At 42.1% G+C, this 13,110-nt stretch overlaps 1 protein-coding gene across 1 annotated transcript in view; it reads right to left on the bottom strand.

The window, feature by feature from the left end:
• MAPK4 (mitogen-activated protein kinase 4) overlaps positions 1 to 11,900 on the bottom strand; it is a 103,945-nt gene extending 92,045 nt beyond the window's left edge. Inside the window, exon 1 of the mRNA XM_036742101.1 lies at positions 11,818 to 11,900. The gene's annotated coding sequence lies outside the window, so the exon portion shown is untranslated. The remainder of the gene's footprint in view (positions 1 to 11,817) is intronic.
• Between the last annotated feature and the right edge of the window lie 1,210 nt (positions 11,901 to 13,110).

Raw genomic sequence — 13,110 nt, 5'->3', positions numbered from 1 at the left:
ACACAGCTAGTATGAGTCTGAGGTCAAATCTGAACTCAAGTCTTCCTGACTCCAGGCCTGGCACTCTATCCACCATACCACCTAGCTGCAATAAACACAATTAAAGAATAATAAAATATTTAAAAACAATTAAGTAATAGAGTTTAGAGAATCAAAATCTAGATATCATAAGTGCTATAGGACTGGATAGAAGATGAATAGTATGGGCTGGAGGAATTGAGAAATTCATGGAAGAGGTGGGTTCCCCTCCATACTGGCCCACTTGTATACCTCACCCTCAATGCTCCAGTTCTTATCCTCACACCCTGGCCCTTCTGCCCAGGCCCTAGAATGCTATTCCTCCTCACCTCTATCTCTTGGGATTCCAGGTTTTCTTTAAGACTCAGCTCAAGCAGCCCTTATTGTAAGAAACCTGTCCTGGTCCTCCCAGCTGCACTACTTTGTACATGTCTTGGAGATAGATAGATAGATAGAGAGAGAGAGAGAGAGAGAAGTAGTATTTATGTAATGTCTTGTGTGTACACATATATACATACATAGATGCCTTATATATGTATATGCATGTGTATATATACACGCATATATGTGCATACATATGGATCACATACACAAAGATAGACACACACAGAGATCAGCATGTGCGCATGCCTCTGCCATTAGAATGCAAATGCCTTGTGTAGCCAGAATGGACTTTGTTTTCTTTGAATGACTCAGCTTGCCTCGTTGAGCTTCCCTGGACGCTGGGGCTTGCTCTTCCGGGGCAGGACCAGAGCTTCCTGTGTGATGAGTCGTGGCGCTGGCTGAGGGGAGGTGTGTTAACGTGGTCTACGCTGGGGGAGGGGCCAAGTCAAGAACCAATCGGCCCTGGTCGTTCAGGCGGCGCTTGATGATGTCAAAAACTCTATAAGAGGGGAGAGGACAGCTTGAAGATCCTCCTTTCCTTTTCCGGTTGGAGCCAGAGACGCCTATGGCCGAAGCTGAGCTGCCGGTAGCAGAGCTGACTAGAGGCTAGTGGGTAATCTTCTTACCGTAGAGGGGAAGCATGTATACGATTTTGCCTTATACCATCTCGCTTCTCTGTGGCCTCCTAGGTTACCCTTGTGAGGCGGACTTATTGGGCCTGGAAGCTTTTGATGAAAATATCAAAATGGGACGCTGGTTTGTGGGATTGTTATTGTGGAGTGTAAATACATGCTCTAGTTCTCCTGCCTTCTGCCTAGAGAATTCCTTATATCCTGCAGTTCCGGACCTTTTAGGCACATATGAGATTCTCTTTGAAATCATAAATTCTGCCTTCCTAATATACCTTGAAAGTAGGGAATGTTTGTCTTTTGTCATCAGCGATTAGCACTGTCAGACACACAGTAATAATAATAATAAAATATCAATATAATAATAAATATGAATAATTATTGATAACAATGATTAATAAATGCTTATTGATTGATTGGTGCTCGAAGTATGGGTGGCATGGGAAAATGCAGAGAGGAACTGAGAAAGTTTCAAGTAGGAGAAAAGTGGGAGAAAAGTTTCGATATATATTTTAGGTAGGACTAGATCATACGGACTTTCTCTTTGGACAAGAGTCTTTAGGTGTTCATTTTCTTCACGGACATTGAACTTTGGTTTCATGATATAGACGTCATAAAAAAATCCAAAACTATTCCCTCTAACCGAGGAGATCTTAACTTTTTTGTGTCCTGAATCCCTTTGGCTATCTGGTGCAACCTATAAAACCCTTCTCAGAATAATGTTTTTAAGTAAATACATAAGATAAAAAACATAAAAGAAAGCATATAGGATTACAAAGGAAGCCAACTATACTAAAATGAAGATGTAATTTTTCCCTTAAGTTCACATACCCCCTGAAATCTATCCATACACAACTGGTTAAGAACCCCTGCCACAAGATACATGCTGCTCCTCCCAGGGACACATGAGTTGGGGGCGATAAGGCTTTATTTTTAAACTTCTGGCAAAATGAATGAAATTTGATAAATCCAGGCATTAGGACGGCACCCCCCCCCCCACAACTGACCTCATCAATTAGACCCATGAGAAGGGTTTCATGGTAGGGGTAGACTTTCCAGAAAGGGAAGTGGAGGATAGGAAAAGTACAGATGGCACGGGATGGTAAAGGCTGAAGGGAAGATTGTCAGAAGGTTAGGCCAAAGGAAGAGAGCTGGCACTCTGGCCCTCCATAATCTGGCCCTGCCTACTTAGCTAACCTACCTTTCACTCCTCCATTTTAGATCCTTTGTGCTTTAGAAAGGTGTAATAGCAATTCAGATTTGACAATTATCATCTATGTTGTGATTATTGCCTTGTTGATACACAAGCTCAGTCTCCTAATTGCTCCCTTCCTTTCTCCCCCTTGCGATGCTCTTATCCTTCTCCTACTTCTTTCCACAATCTTCTAATAATAATCTTATATTGAATTTGACATGACTGACATGGAATCACAGCATCTCAAAGAAGGAATGGGTCTTGGAGGCCACAAAGTTCAACCCATAACTGAACAGCAGTCCCTCTACCACATTCCTGACAGGTGGCCCTGTTCCCTGCCTTTGAAATCCTGAAATGATGGGGAAGCTGTTGCCTCCTGAAGCAGCTCCTTTCACATTTGGACAGCTCTGATAAGTTTTCTCTTAGAATTGGCTTTGTTATGTAGGTTTCGTTTTTCTTTCTTTTCAATGAGGAGAGATAGGAGAGAAAATAGATTTTTGTTACATGAAAAATTTAAAAAAATATTCATTAATTGAAAATTTAAGTTAAAATTAAATTTTTTTTCAAATTAAGTTTTTTTTTACATCTTTTCTACATGCTAGCTATCACATCTCTCTTATTCATCTTTTTCCAGGTTAAATATCTCTAGTTCCTTCACCTGATCTTTATGTAGCACAGTTCCCAGGCCATACTGGCTGCTGTCCTCTGAATAGGCTTACCATTGATAGGTTATGCTTTTTCTGTTGTTTCTCTAGTGGAGGAGATGGTTTTGTGCTAAGCCATATCCACATTTTTACTCTGTTTCCACTCTATTGATGAACAGAACCCAAGTATAGGATAACTGGGGATGCAGCCTGTGGCTGCGGGAACAAACCAAGCTAATAGTCCATCCTAAGTAATCATGCCCATGGCCTTGACCTCTTAAAAGTCAGTCTCTAACTCACTGAGCCTGACACTGAGCCAGACACCAAAGACTAGGGATCAATGAAAAGTCATACAAGGACCAGTAAAAGTCCATGTGCCCACTGTGCCTCAGAAAAAGAACAATTACTCAATTACCAGAGGCACAATGGTGGGTCAGGAATTCAAATGGTCAGTCTCCAGCTGTCCTTGCATGCTCACCTGCCAGAGGGCTGTTGGGAGGAAAGTCCTTTGTAAACCTTAAATCGCTATAAAAATAAGAGCTGTTATCATTAATTGAGTCAAAGCCTGAACAAGAAGTTACAGACCTTCCTGTCTCTTAGCATGTCATTTCCACCTTGGAAATCACATAGTTTAACTCCATATCACAGATGAGGGAACTAGGGCACAGAAAACAGAAATGGCACCCAAAGTCACATAGTTCTTCCAATTCAAAACAGGAATTCTTAACCTAGAGGTCTTTGAACTTGGTTTAAAAAAACTGACTACTGCATTTCAACATAATTGATTTTCTCTGTAATCCTTTGTATTTTATTTATGTATTTGAAAACATTATTCTGAGAAAGGTCTGGAGGCCTTACCAAAAGAGTCCACAACACAAAAAGGTTAGGAACCATTTCTTCAGATAATTTTTTTGCTTTGAGTAGGTCACTTTCAAATCCTCAGAAAGGCTTTCTCTCTCATTTTTTTCCTTTTCTCTTTCAAACAGAAGAGCTGATCCTGGCTCATCCACAAATACCCTTTCATAGATAGGACTAATCAGCAGCTCCTCCTCATCAAATAATAAAGAAATTATTCTTTGTTATGAAAGAATCCCCACGCCTCTGCAGCTGTCTGCATTCAAAGTCAGAGCCTTCTTCCTAATTGGATAGCGGCGCTATAGACAGGTGAGCCTCCATCTGGCCATTTATTATCTGTTAGCCACTCTCCCCAGGCCCTCCCAGAAGCCTGACATCTGCATTATGAATGCACAGGTGGTGGCACCCTGCAGGGACCCAATCAATATTAACTGTGTTGAATGAGGAAATCTCTATTTTCAGCTAAACCTCTGTGGAGCTGGGAATCCTGCAATTCTGGAACCCAAAGGTGCTGCCTCCCCCTCCTCCTTAGAAGAGGTCAATGAATCAGTCATATAGATGTGAATACTGCTATCTATGGGCTCTGCTACATTACCTTCCCCAGCAGCTTTATTGAAATAGGCTGGGGGCATTCTGAGGGGTTGAAGAGAAGAGAGGAGGGAGAAAAAGAGAAAAAAGAAATAGACAAGAGACTGGAAAGAAGACTGAAAAGAGAAAGAGGAGGTAGAAAAGGACAAAAAGAGATATGAGGGAAAGGAGCAGCAGGAATTAAGTAGAGAAAGGGAGGTGAAAGGAAGGATAAAAGGAAGGTAGAAGAGAGAAAAGAAGGGAAAGATTGAAGAGAGAAAAGAGATGTAGAAGAGAACAGAAGGGATATGGCAGGGAGAAAGGAGAGAGAGGAAGAGAGGAGAGGAAGGAGAAAGAAGATGAGGTGGTGTAGGGGGCACTGGAGAAGGGTTGGGAAGGAGAATATGGGGGAGAAAGAGAGAAGGAGAAATTGTATGGAATGAAGAGGTAAAGAGGAAATAAAAAAGAGATTGTGCATAAGGGGAGAGTTGGAGGAAAGAGGGAAGAAGAGAGGAGAAGAGAGGTAGATAGACAGAAATAAAGAGATGAAGGAGGGTAGAAGAAATCTGTTCTTATTCAGGCTTAGCATAACTGGTGCCCAGGTGCCTGCGTGTGTGTGTGTGTGTGTGTGTGTGTGTGTGTGTGTGTGTGTGTGTTTGTCCGTACACACCAATAAAGTCCATAATGCAGATAATGCCGGAACTGTAATAGCAGCAGCACTGTGAACAAAACACTCCATTTCCTTAGCCCTATAAATGAAATCCTAGCAGCAGCCAAGACCTCACTAGTCCTCCCAGGTAGAGCAAATCCGGAGACCGGAACCAGACTCCCCATCTGTCTATTAGTGTCATCAGTGACAACCCTGGTCTGGTGTTTTCAAACTCATACTGGAATTTAGTTTGGAGAGGGACTCAGAGGCTGCAAGCTGTTCATATTTAGTAGAGAAAAGGGGTGGAACATATATGCAGTCACACACGTTTACATTTTCTTTCTTTTCTAACCTCTTTTCTTTCTTTTCTAACTCTCGGCCTTAGCCCTTCATCAGGATTTAGTTCAGCTATGAAAACCAGCACAAACTAGGCTCTGTCTCCTTGTAATGACCTAGACATTTTAATGCTCTGTAGCAATTGGAAAATCACCAGGACTTGGGGGAAGGCTGACCGCTGCAGAAATAGATGGCCCCAGGGTGCTTTGGGGCTCTCATCCAGTGGCCTGTAAGGTAACTTGCTCATTATAGAGGTCTGGGGATAACAATGGAGTAGTAGAAGATTTCTGCTGGGCACTATCTTCAACCCCGGCCTCCGGAAGCCTCACCTCCCAGAAGGTTTTGCTCTGTGGTTTGTCAAGGCGTTAGGAGAATGATCTCTTGTCTAGCAATCAGTAGATCCAAACTGTAGTCCTACACTCTCTAGCTGTATGACCTCAGGCGAGTCATTTATCTCTCTACCAGGAGCGTTGAACCTGCGGTCTTGCAGCCTCATGTGATCTTCTAGGTCCTCAAGTATGGCCCTTTGACTGAATTCAAACTTCACAGAACAAATTTGTTTGGATTCAGTCAAAGGGCTGCACTTGAGGACCTCAAGAGCCACATGTGGCCTTGAAGCCTAAGGATCCCCAACCCTGCTAGACTTTAGTTTCCTATACAGTGTCAGTTCCTTGAGGGCAGGGCAACTTCACATTTGTCTTTATATCTTCAGTGCTTGACACATAATAGGTATTTAATTAATATTTCTTGAATGTTTGAATCTGTAGAATGGGGAAATTGCCAAATATTCTATGCTTCAATGTCTGTGAGAATATTCTTGGCCAGCTGATGCCCTACCCTAATTAACCTCTCTGACTCTCACTCAGAACTAAGTGGAGTACACTCTACATAGCACTGGAGAGGATCTGAAGACATCATTGACTCATAAAATTCTATAGCTGAAAGGGAATACCTAGCCCAACTCCATCATTTTGTACTTAAGGAAATTGACACCCAGGGAGGCGATGATTGGCTCATGGTCACATAGCTAGGAAGCTGAAGAATCTGAGCTATATCTCAGTACAGTTAATTCAATATTTCTTCCATTATATCATGCTACCAAGGAGTGAAGCAAGAAAGGGAGAAAAGATTGAAACACCAGGGCTGTTTCAGGTCAGCATAAGCCTCTCTGGGCTCCTTGGCATTTTCTTATTTCGACTAAGACATAAACAAAGAGGTCCTGTGTGGGAAGAAAAGAGTCAATGCGGGAAGGTTTCCAGAAGGGCCTCAGAGAAAAGTGCTCTTCAGGGAAGGAATAGGAGAGAATGGGTCCTCTTTGCTTGGTGGTGAAAGCCATGACTGCAAGGAATGGGTCAGAATCCTTAACAATTCCCCTGCTAGGGGAAAACCACTTTGGGGAGATTCAGCATGGAATGGATGGATGAGAAGGAACACAAAGACACCCAATGTTAGCTGAGGATAAAGTTGTGATGCTCTGGATAAGGAGCTTTGTGCTGCCAGTTCCGAAATCTTTCCTTTTCCTTTTTTTCCCCCTCATGGAACAGTACAAATTATTTTTAGTTGTGAATCTGTTGCAATTGAAGAAATTGCAAAATTAACATCCCCAGTGTTAGCAAAAATGGATTCTTTAAACAACCCACCACTTTTGCCTGGCCTCAGTAAGCTTGGAGCATAAGACAATGGAAGTCTTATTTATAAAGGATATACCAAAGTTCTGATCAATCAGAACTAGAATGGAAAATCTGCAGCTTAAGTGTTAGATTTGGCATACTGTTAACTTCATCAAGCCCATAGCAAATATTTCTAAAAAAATATAGGTGAATGACAATGTTTACTTTTGACCTTCAGAACCACCTCATTCTGCTTTCCTTAGGCAAGATACAAAATAGAGCAAAGTAGCAACTGTTTCCTTATGATTAACAACTCTTTTTTCTTCCCTGTGAGTAATATCCTTTCTACATGTGTGTTGGGAAGCAGTTGACCATGCTATAGAAAAAGCAGGGCTATGAAGACTGAACGACTGAACTGAATTTAGTGGCATGTTCGTTAATAAGTTCGTTAACCTGACACATTATGTACCCATATGCACATGTGTATATGTATGTGTGTATACACACACACACACACACACACACACACACACACACACACACATTTTTAATCAGAGAGGGAATGTGGAAAGAATATTAGATTTAAAGTCAGGAGAATTTAAATTCGAATCCTACCTTACCATGAGTTGAGCCAGGAAAGTCATCTTTTCTACTGACCGTATAGGAATCTGTGAGAAATTGTGTCCTTTAGTGTATGGGGGGATTTCTGCCTTGTAATTAATTATTATTCCCACTGTAATCTGGCTTCTGACCTTATCATTCACCTGAAAACTGTTCTCTTCGAAGTTACAAATGACTTCTCAGTTGCCAAATCTATTGGTCTTTTCTCAGTCCTCATACTTCTGGATTTATCTGCTGCATCTGACACTGTTGATCACCCCCTCCTTTTCGATATTATCTCCTCTCTGGGTTTTCACGACACTGCTTTCCTGGTTCTCCTTCTGCCTGTCTGACAGCTCCTTCTCAGTCTCCTTTGCTGGCTCATTGTCCATTTCACATCCCCTAACTGTGGATGTTCTTCAAAGTTCTATCCTATTCTTCCCCTAAATTCTCTCTCCATAGTCTCATCAGTCCCTATAGATTGAACTATCATCTTTGCAGATGACCCACTGCTCTAAATGTCTATCACAGGACTCTCTCCTGAGCTTCAGTCTCATAACTCCACCTGCCTATTGGACATTTCCAATTAGATGTCCCATTAACATGTCCAAAACATGTCCCCCCAAATCCTCTCTTCCAAACTTCTCTCTAACCTCAACATGATTTTTACCTTCACAGTATTTCTCTTATCCAAACCCTTTATTCTACCAGCACAGATACCACCTTAGATATCACCCCTTCTTACCTGTCTCCTAACTACTCTCCTTTCTTCAAGTATCTCTCTACTCCACTGTCTTATACAATGATCACAAGGTAATTTCCTCAAACACAAATCCAACCATGTGAATCCCTTATTCAATCAACCCTATGGCTTCCTATTGCCTCTAGACTATCTAAACCCCTCTGTTTAGTTTTTAAAACCCCTACACCAGTGATATCAAATCAATAGAAACAAGGGCCTCTAAACCATAAATAAGATTCCCTGTGGGCACATATTGACTTAGAAAATCACATGTTAACTTTATCTATGTTTTGTTGTATTTTTATTTATTTTGTTAAAGGTTTCCCAATTACGCTTTAATCCGGTTTGAGCTTCACTTGGTTCTGTGGGCTGCTTGTTTGATACCTCTGCCCTATACAACTTGGTCTCAACCTCTCTTTCCAGCCGTAATGGGATATCAGTCCTCTTCCCACACCCTATGACTCAATTAAACTAGCCCCTTCTCTGGCTCTTATATAGGACATCCCATCTCCTGTCTCTGTGTCCCTGCATGGGCCATCCCAAATGCCTGGAATGCATTCTCTCCTAATCCCCACTTCGTAGAGTCCTTCTCTACCTTGAAAATGCAAGTCAAACACTATTTTCTGCATGAAGCCTTTCTTGACTCTCATTCCTCTCTACCCTCAACTTCCAGTGCCCTCCCTTCCAAACTACCTTGTATTGAACTACTTTTATAACTGTGTATTTATTTTCTCTGTAGAGATGGTCTCTTCTGAAAATACTCTCCAAACCTCTCATTCTTGCTACAATGCAGACATAAAATGCTATGGGAGGTATAAAAGTTAAGACACTACCCCTTTTCTCATGGGGTTTACAATCTATCTGAGGAGACAAAACACAAAAAGAAAATTGTTCAAATGACAGAGAAGCTGCTGTTTTCAGTGTGGTTTGGACACTTAGAGGTGAGAACTCAGGTGAGGGAGAGGTCAATGAGAACTACAGAGATCAGGGAAGGATAAGGGAGAGGTCTTGAAAAGGGTGTAAACTTTATGAAAAATTACCATAGGATCACATATGTAGAGCTAGAAGGGATCTTAGAGAGGATTTAGTCCAACTCCTTCATTTTACACATGAGGACACTAAGGCTCTGAGAGGTTACATGAAAAGTCACCAGTCATAATAGCAAAGGCAGGACTCAAATCCATTCTCTTTGATTCCAAATTCACTGCACCAATTATTTTTTTAATAAACCCTGACTACAGGCAATTTACTGCTAGCTCTGGACATGAGCTCAGCCTCATGTATCACACCAATAATGGACAGAACCTCTACCACAGATTCGCTTCGGTAACAAAACAAGTCTAGGTGGCTGTGAGCTATTCCCCAAAGTGTTTACTTCTTTCTTCCGGGCCTCTCAGATCAACACACTGTCAAGTACAAGATGCTAATTTCAGGTTGTTTACCAAGCCTAGGTAAATGCTACACCCCCAGGCTGACTTCTCTTTCTCAATTTAAGAACAGAAACATTACAATGTAGAAAGTAGCTGAAAAGTTCTGATTGCAACTCTGCGTTATCCCACTCATTCACCCCCTCGGTTCCACTCCTACTCCTACTGAGGGCTGGTGTAAAAGAATTTTAACTGGTCTTCCTCTCTTCTCTCTCTGAACTATCCTTTATACCTACTACCCACACTAATCTTCTTATAGCACTCCAACCCTATCCACCAGAAAACAAACAAACAAAAAAGAATCTTCAGTACATCCCCATTCTTTTTGGAATTGAAGCTTTCAATATTGTCCACAATCAGGTTCCAAACCACCTTTCTGTCATTACTTCTTATTATTTTTATTCACGAACTCTATATTTAAATTAATCTGGGCCAATTGCTAAGCAGCCTCCTTCCTACCTTACATTTTCTCACCTCAAAGTCTTTGTTCACATTGTCTGGAACTATCTCTCTCCTTCACATTAAACCATCCAGGGCCTGTGTGTTGAAATCCTTCCATGTTAATTAAGATCCAGATAAAAGGCCACCTCTTTCCTGAAACCTTCCTTGATCCTCCTTATAGCACTGTTTAAACCTCTTAGATGCAGCTATCATATTATAACTTGTTATGTAATTATTTGAGTTATAGTTACAGTTGTGTGAGATAACTAGGGGAGGGAGAGAGCTGACCTTGAAACCAGAAAGACACGAGTTCAAGTCTTTCCTCTGACACATAAAGGCTGTGTGACCCTGGATAGGGATGTGTGAGTGGGAGGAGGGGCAGTAGAGATGGGGGGAGGGATCAGGAAAGGCAATTGTCTTAGTCTGTAGGTTGCAGTTAAGGTGCCCACCTGCATTGGTAGAGGGATTTTCCTCCATCAGGAAAACCCCATACTAATGAGATCATAGGTTCAGTCCTTATCCCTTAAGTTATCTGTACATATGTTTTCTTTTCCTACTAGACTATAAGCACCTTGAAGACAGGGGTTATATCATGTTTCCTCTTTAGATCCCCTAATACTATGTACCACAGATACTAGATACTTAATAAGTGTTGGTTGATAAGCTCAAATAGGACTTAACCCAGACTGCTTTTCCCAAATCTTCCAGAAGGTTCTGACGATGTTCCCTTGCCTTATTAATTCATTCAATGAATATTTATCAAATGCCACATGTATAACATTGTATAAAATAGCCATACGTGTAATATTGCATTCGCTCACAGTGAACAGTGAGTGCTGGGCATTGGGATAGATGGAAAGATAAATAAGACAAGAGTATCCTGCCCTCAAGGAACTTAAAATCTAGCAGGGGGAATTTGAGAAGCACAAAGTACTACCAGAGCAGATGGAGATGTAGAGCGCATGAGCCAGATACTGACAATCCTTAGGTTTCCCTGGATGAGGGGAAGTGCAAGAGAAAGGATGTAACAGTTCTTCCCAAACTGTATCTAGGTTGATCCAATTCACTTGGGTTACATTCTGACTTAAATGAACCCTATAATTAGCTTCATTTTACACTGCGTATCTGTATCTATATTTATATTTACATCTCTATGTTATCGTTGAGTTGTTTCAGTTGTGTCCATGACCCCATTTGGGGTTTTCTTGTCAAAGATACTGGAGTGATTTGCCATTTCCTTCTCCAGCTCAGATGAGGAAACTGAGGCAAACAGGGTTAAGTGACTTGCCTAGGGTCATATACCTAGGAAATGTCTGAGGTCACATTTGAATTCAGGTCCTCCTGACTCCAAGTCTGGTGCTCTATCCACTGTGCCACCTAGTTTCCTCCATTCATCTCTCTCTCTCTCTCTGTCTCCCTCCCTCTCTCTGTCTCTTTAAAAAATCATTTTTGAGGCATGGCCTATGTTTGAATCAAAATACTTTACCCTCATTTTACAAAGGATGAAACTGAGGTTAAGTGCTAAGTTATTTAGCTAGTATGTACACTCAGATCAGGTCACCTACTCTTTCCCCCAAGTCCTGAGTCCTTTTTATTACATCATGGTGCCTCTGCATCACATCAATTGCCATTCCCTGTGGTGGCTGGTGCCTGAACTGTCTATGGGCAGCGTGATACAAAACAGCACAAAAGCGATATGACTGAGTCCTCTGGTACTTACCTATGTTGGTCCCTTCAGCGAGTCATTTGATATCTTTGGGATTCAGTTTCCTCAGCAGCGAAATGGGCATCAAAGGATCCATCATCTTTGCTCAGCCTTCTGTTAGGAATAACCAGGGTAGGTCCTTTTGCTAGTATCAAGTGCCTATATATAGTGCCTAATAATCACACCGAATGGCATAATCCTGCTAGTATTTCTACATGCTACTTCTTTCCTCTGATGCAGTCAATGTGTTGCTGCCAAGTTGGGAAGTTTGTGGTGCCCTGCCAACTTCCAAGGCCATTTGGGATGACACATTCAAGTTCTTCCCTCATCTCAGCTCCCACATCTTTAATTGCTCAGCAGAAAATTCCCCACACATCAGAGGCTTCCTGCTCACTTCATCTGCTCTGTCAATCCCACTCCTTCTCATCCTGAGTCTCTCTCCCTCCTTCCTTTCTCCTCTTCTTTCCTGGTCTCATTTTCACTCACTTTGTACCTCTGCATGCTCCTTCTTGCTTGGCACTATCACTGCTCTCTTTTTATCTTTCCCTTTGACCATTCACCAACCCTACCTTTGTTCACCCCAGCCTCAACCCTGAAAACTACCCCTTGTCTCCCCGCCACCTAAACATCTGCCACTTTGTGCTTAGTGAATAAGAGAAGGGAAGGGCTGGGGAGGGGATGTTAGCTGTGGAGAAGGCAAAAGATGTAGAAGGCTCTCTTCTATACTTGAAGGCCAGAGGCAAAAAGAGATAGAGAAGGTACAAGTAGCCTCTTCTAGTTGGGGTGGGAAACAGGATTAAAGTCACCAAATGAAAAAAGACTAGAGCAGGGGTAGGGAACCTGTGGCCTTCCAGGTCCTTGGGTGTGGCCTTTTGACTAAGTCCAAATTTTACAGAACAAATCCTTTCATTCTCTGAAGTTTAGATTTAGTCAAAGGGCTTCCCTTGAGGACCTAAAGGGCCACATGTGCCTGGAGGCCACAGGTTCCCCACCCCTGGACTAGAGGACCTTCCTATCCTGCCACATACCCTCCTCCCTATCCTTTCTCATCTGTTTTTCTCCCTTCCTCCATTCTCTAAGCTGCTCTTGAGCTACCTGTGCAGACCTTACTAGAGGAAGGAACAGGGGAGGGGAATTTGTGGGCATGCCACCTGCCAGTGATAGGCATCACCACTGTCACATCCCACACATATTTGTCTCTTTGGCTGCTCCATGTCACTCGGTGACTCCAATTCAGGGTTCATTTCCCCCTTCCCTCCCTTCCCATTTAAATCTCTTTCCAGAACCATATGTCAGCTTCCTCTCCAT

The sequence above is a fragment of the Trichosurus vulpecula genome, chromosome 1, assembly GCF_011100635.1.
Source record: "Trichosurus vulpecula isolate mTriVul1 chromosome 1, mTriVul1.pri, whole genome shotgun sequence".
NCBI classification, from domain to species: Eukaryota; Metazoa; Chordata; class Mammalia; order Diprotodontia; family Phalangeridae; genus Trichosurus; species Trichosurus vulpecula.
The sequence above is the reverse complement of the archived record's forward strand: the minus strand, read 5'-3'. Positions and strand labels throughout refer to the sequence as shown.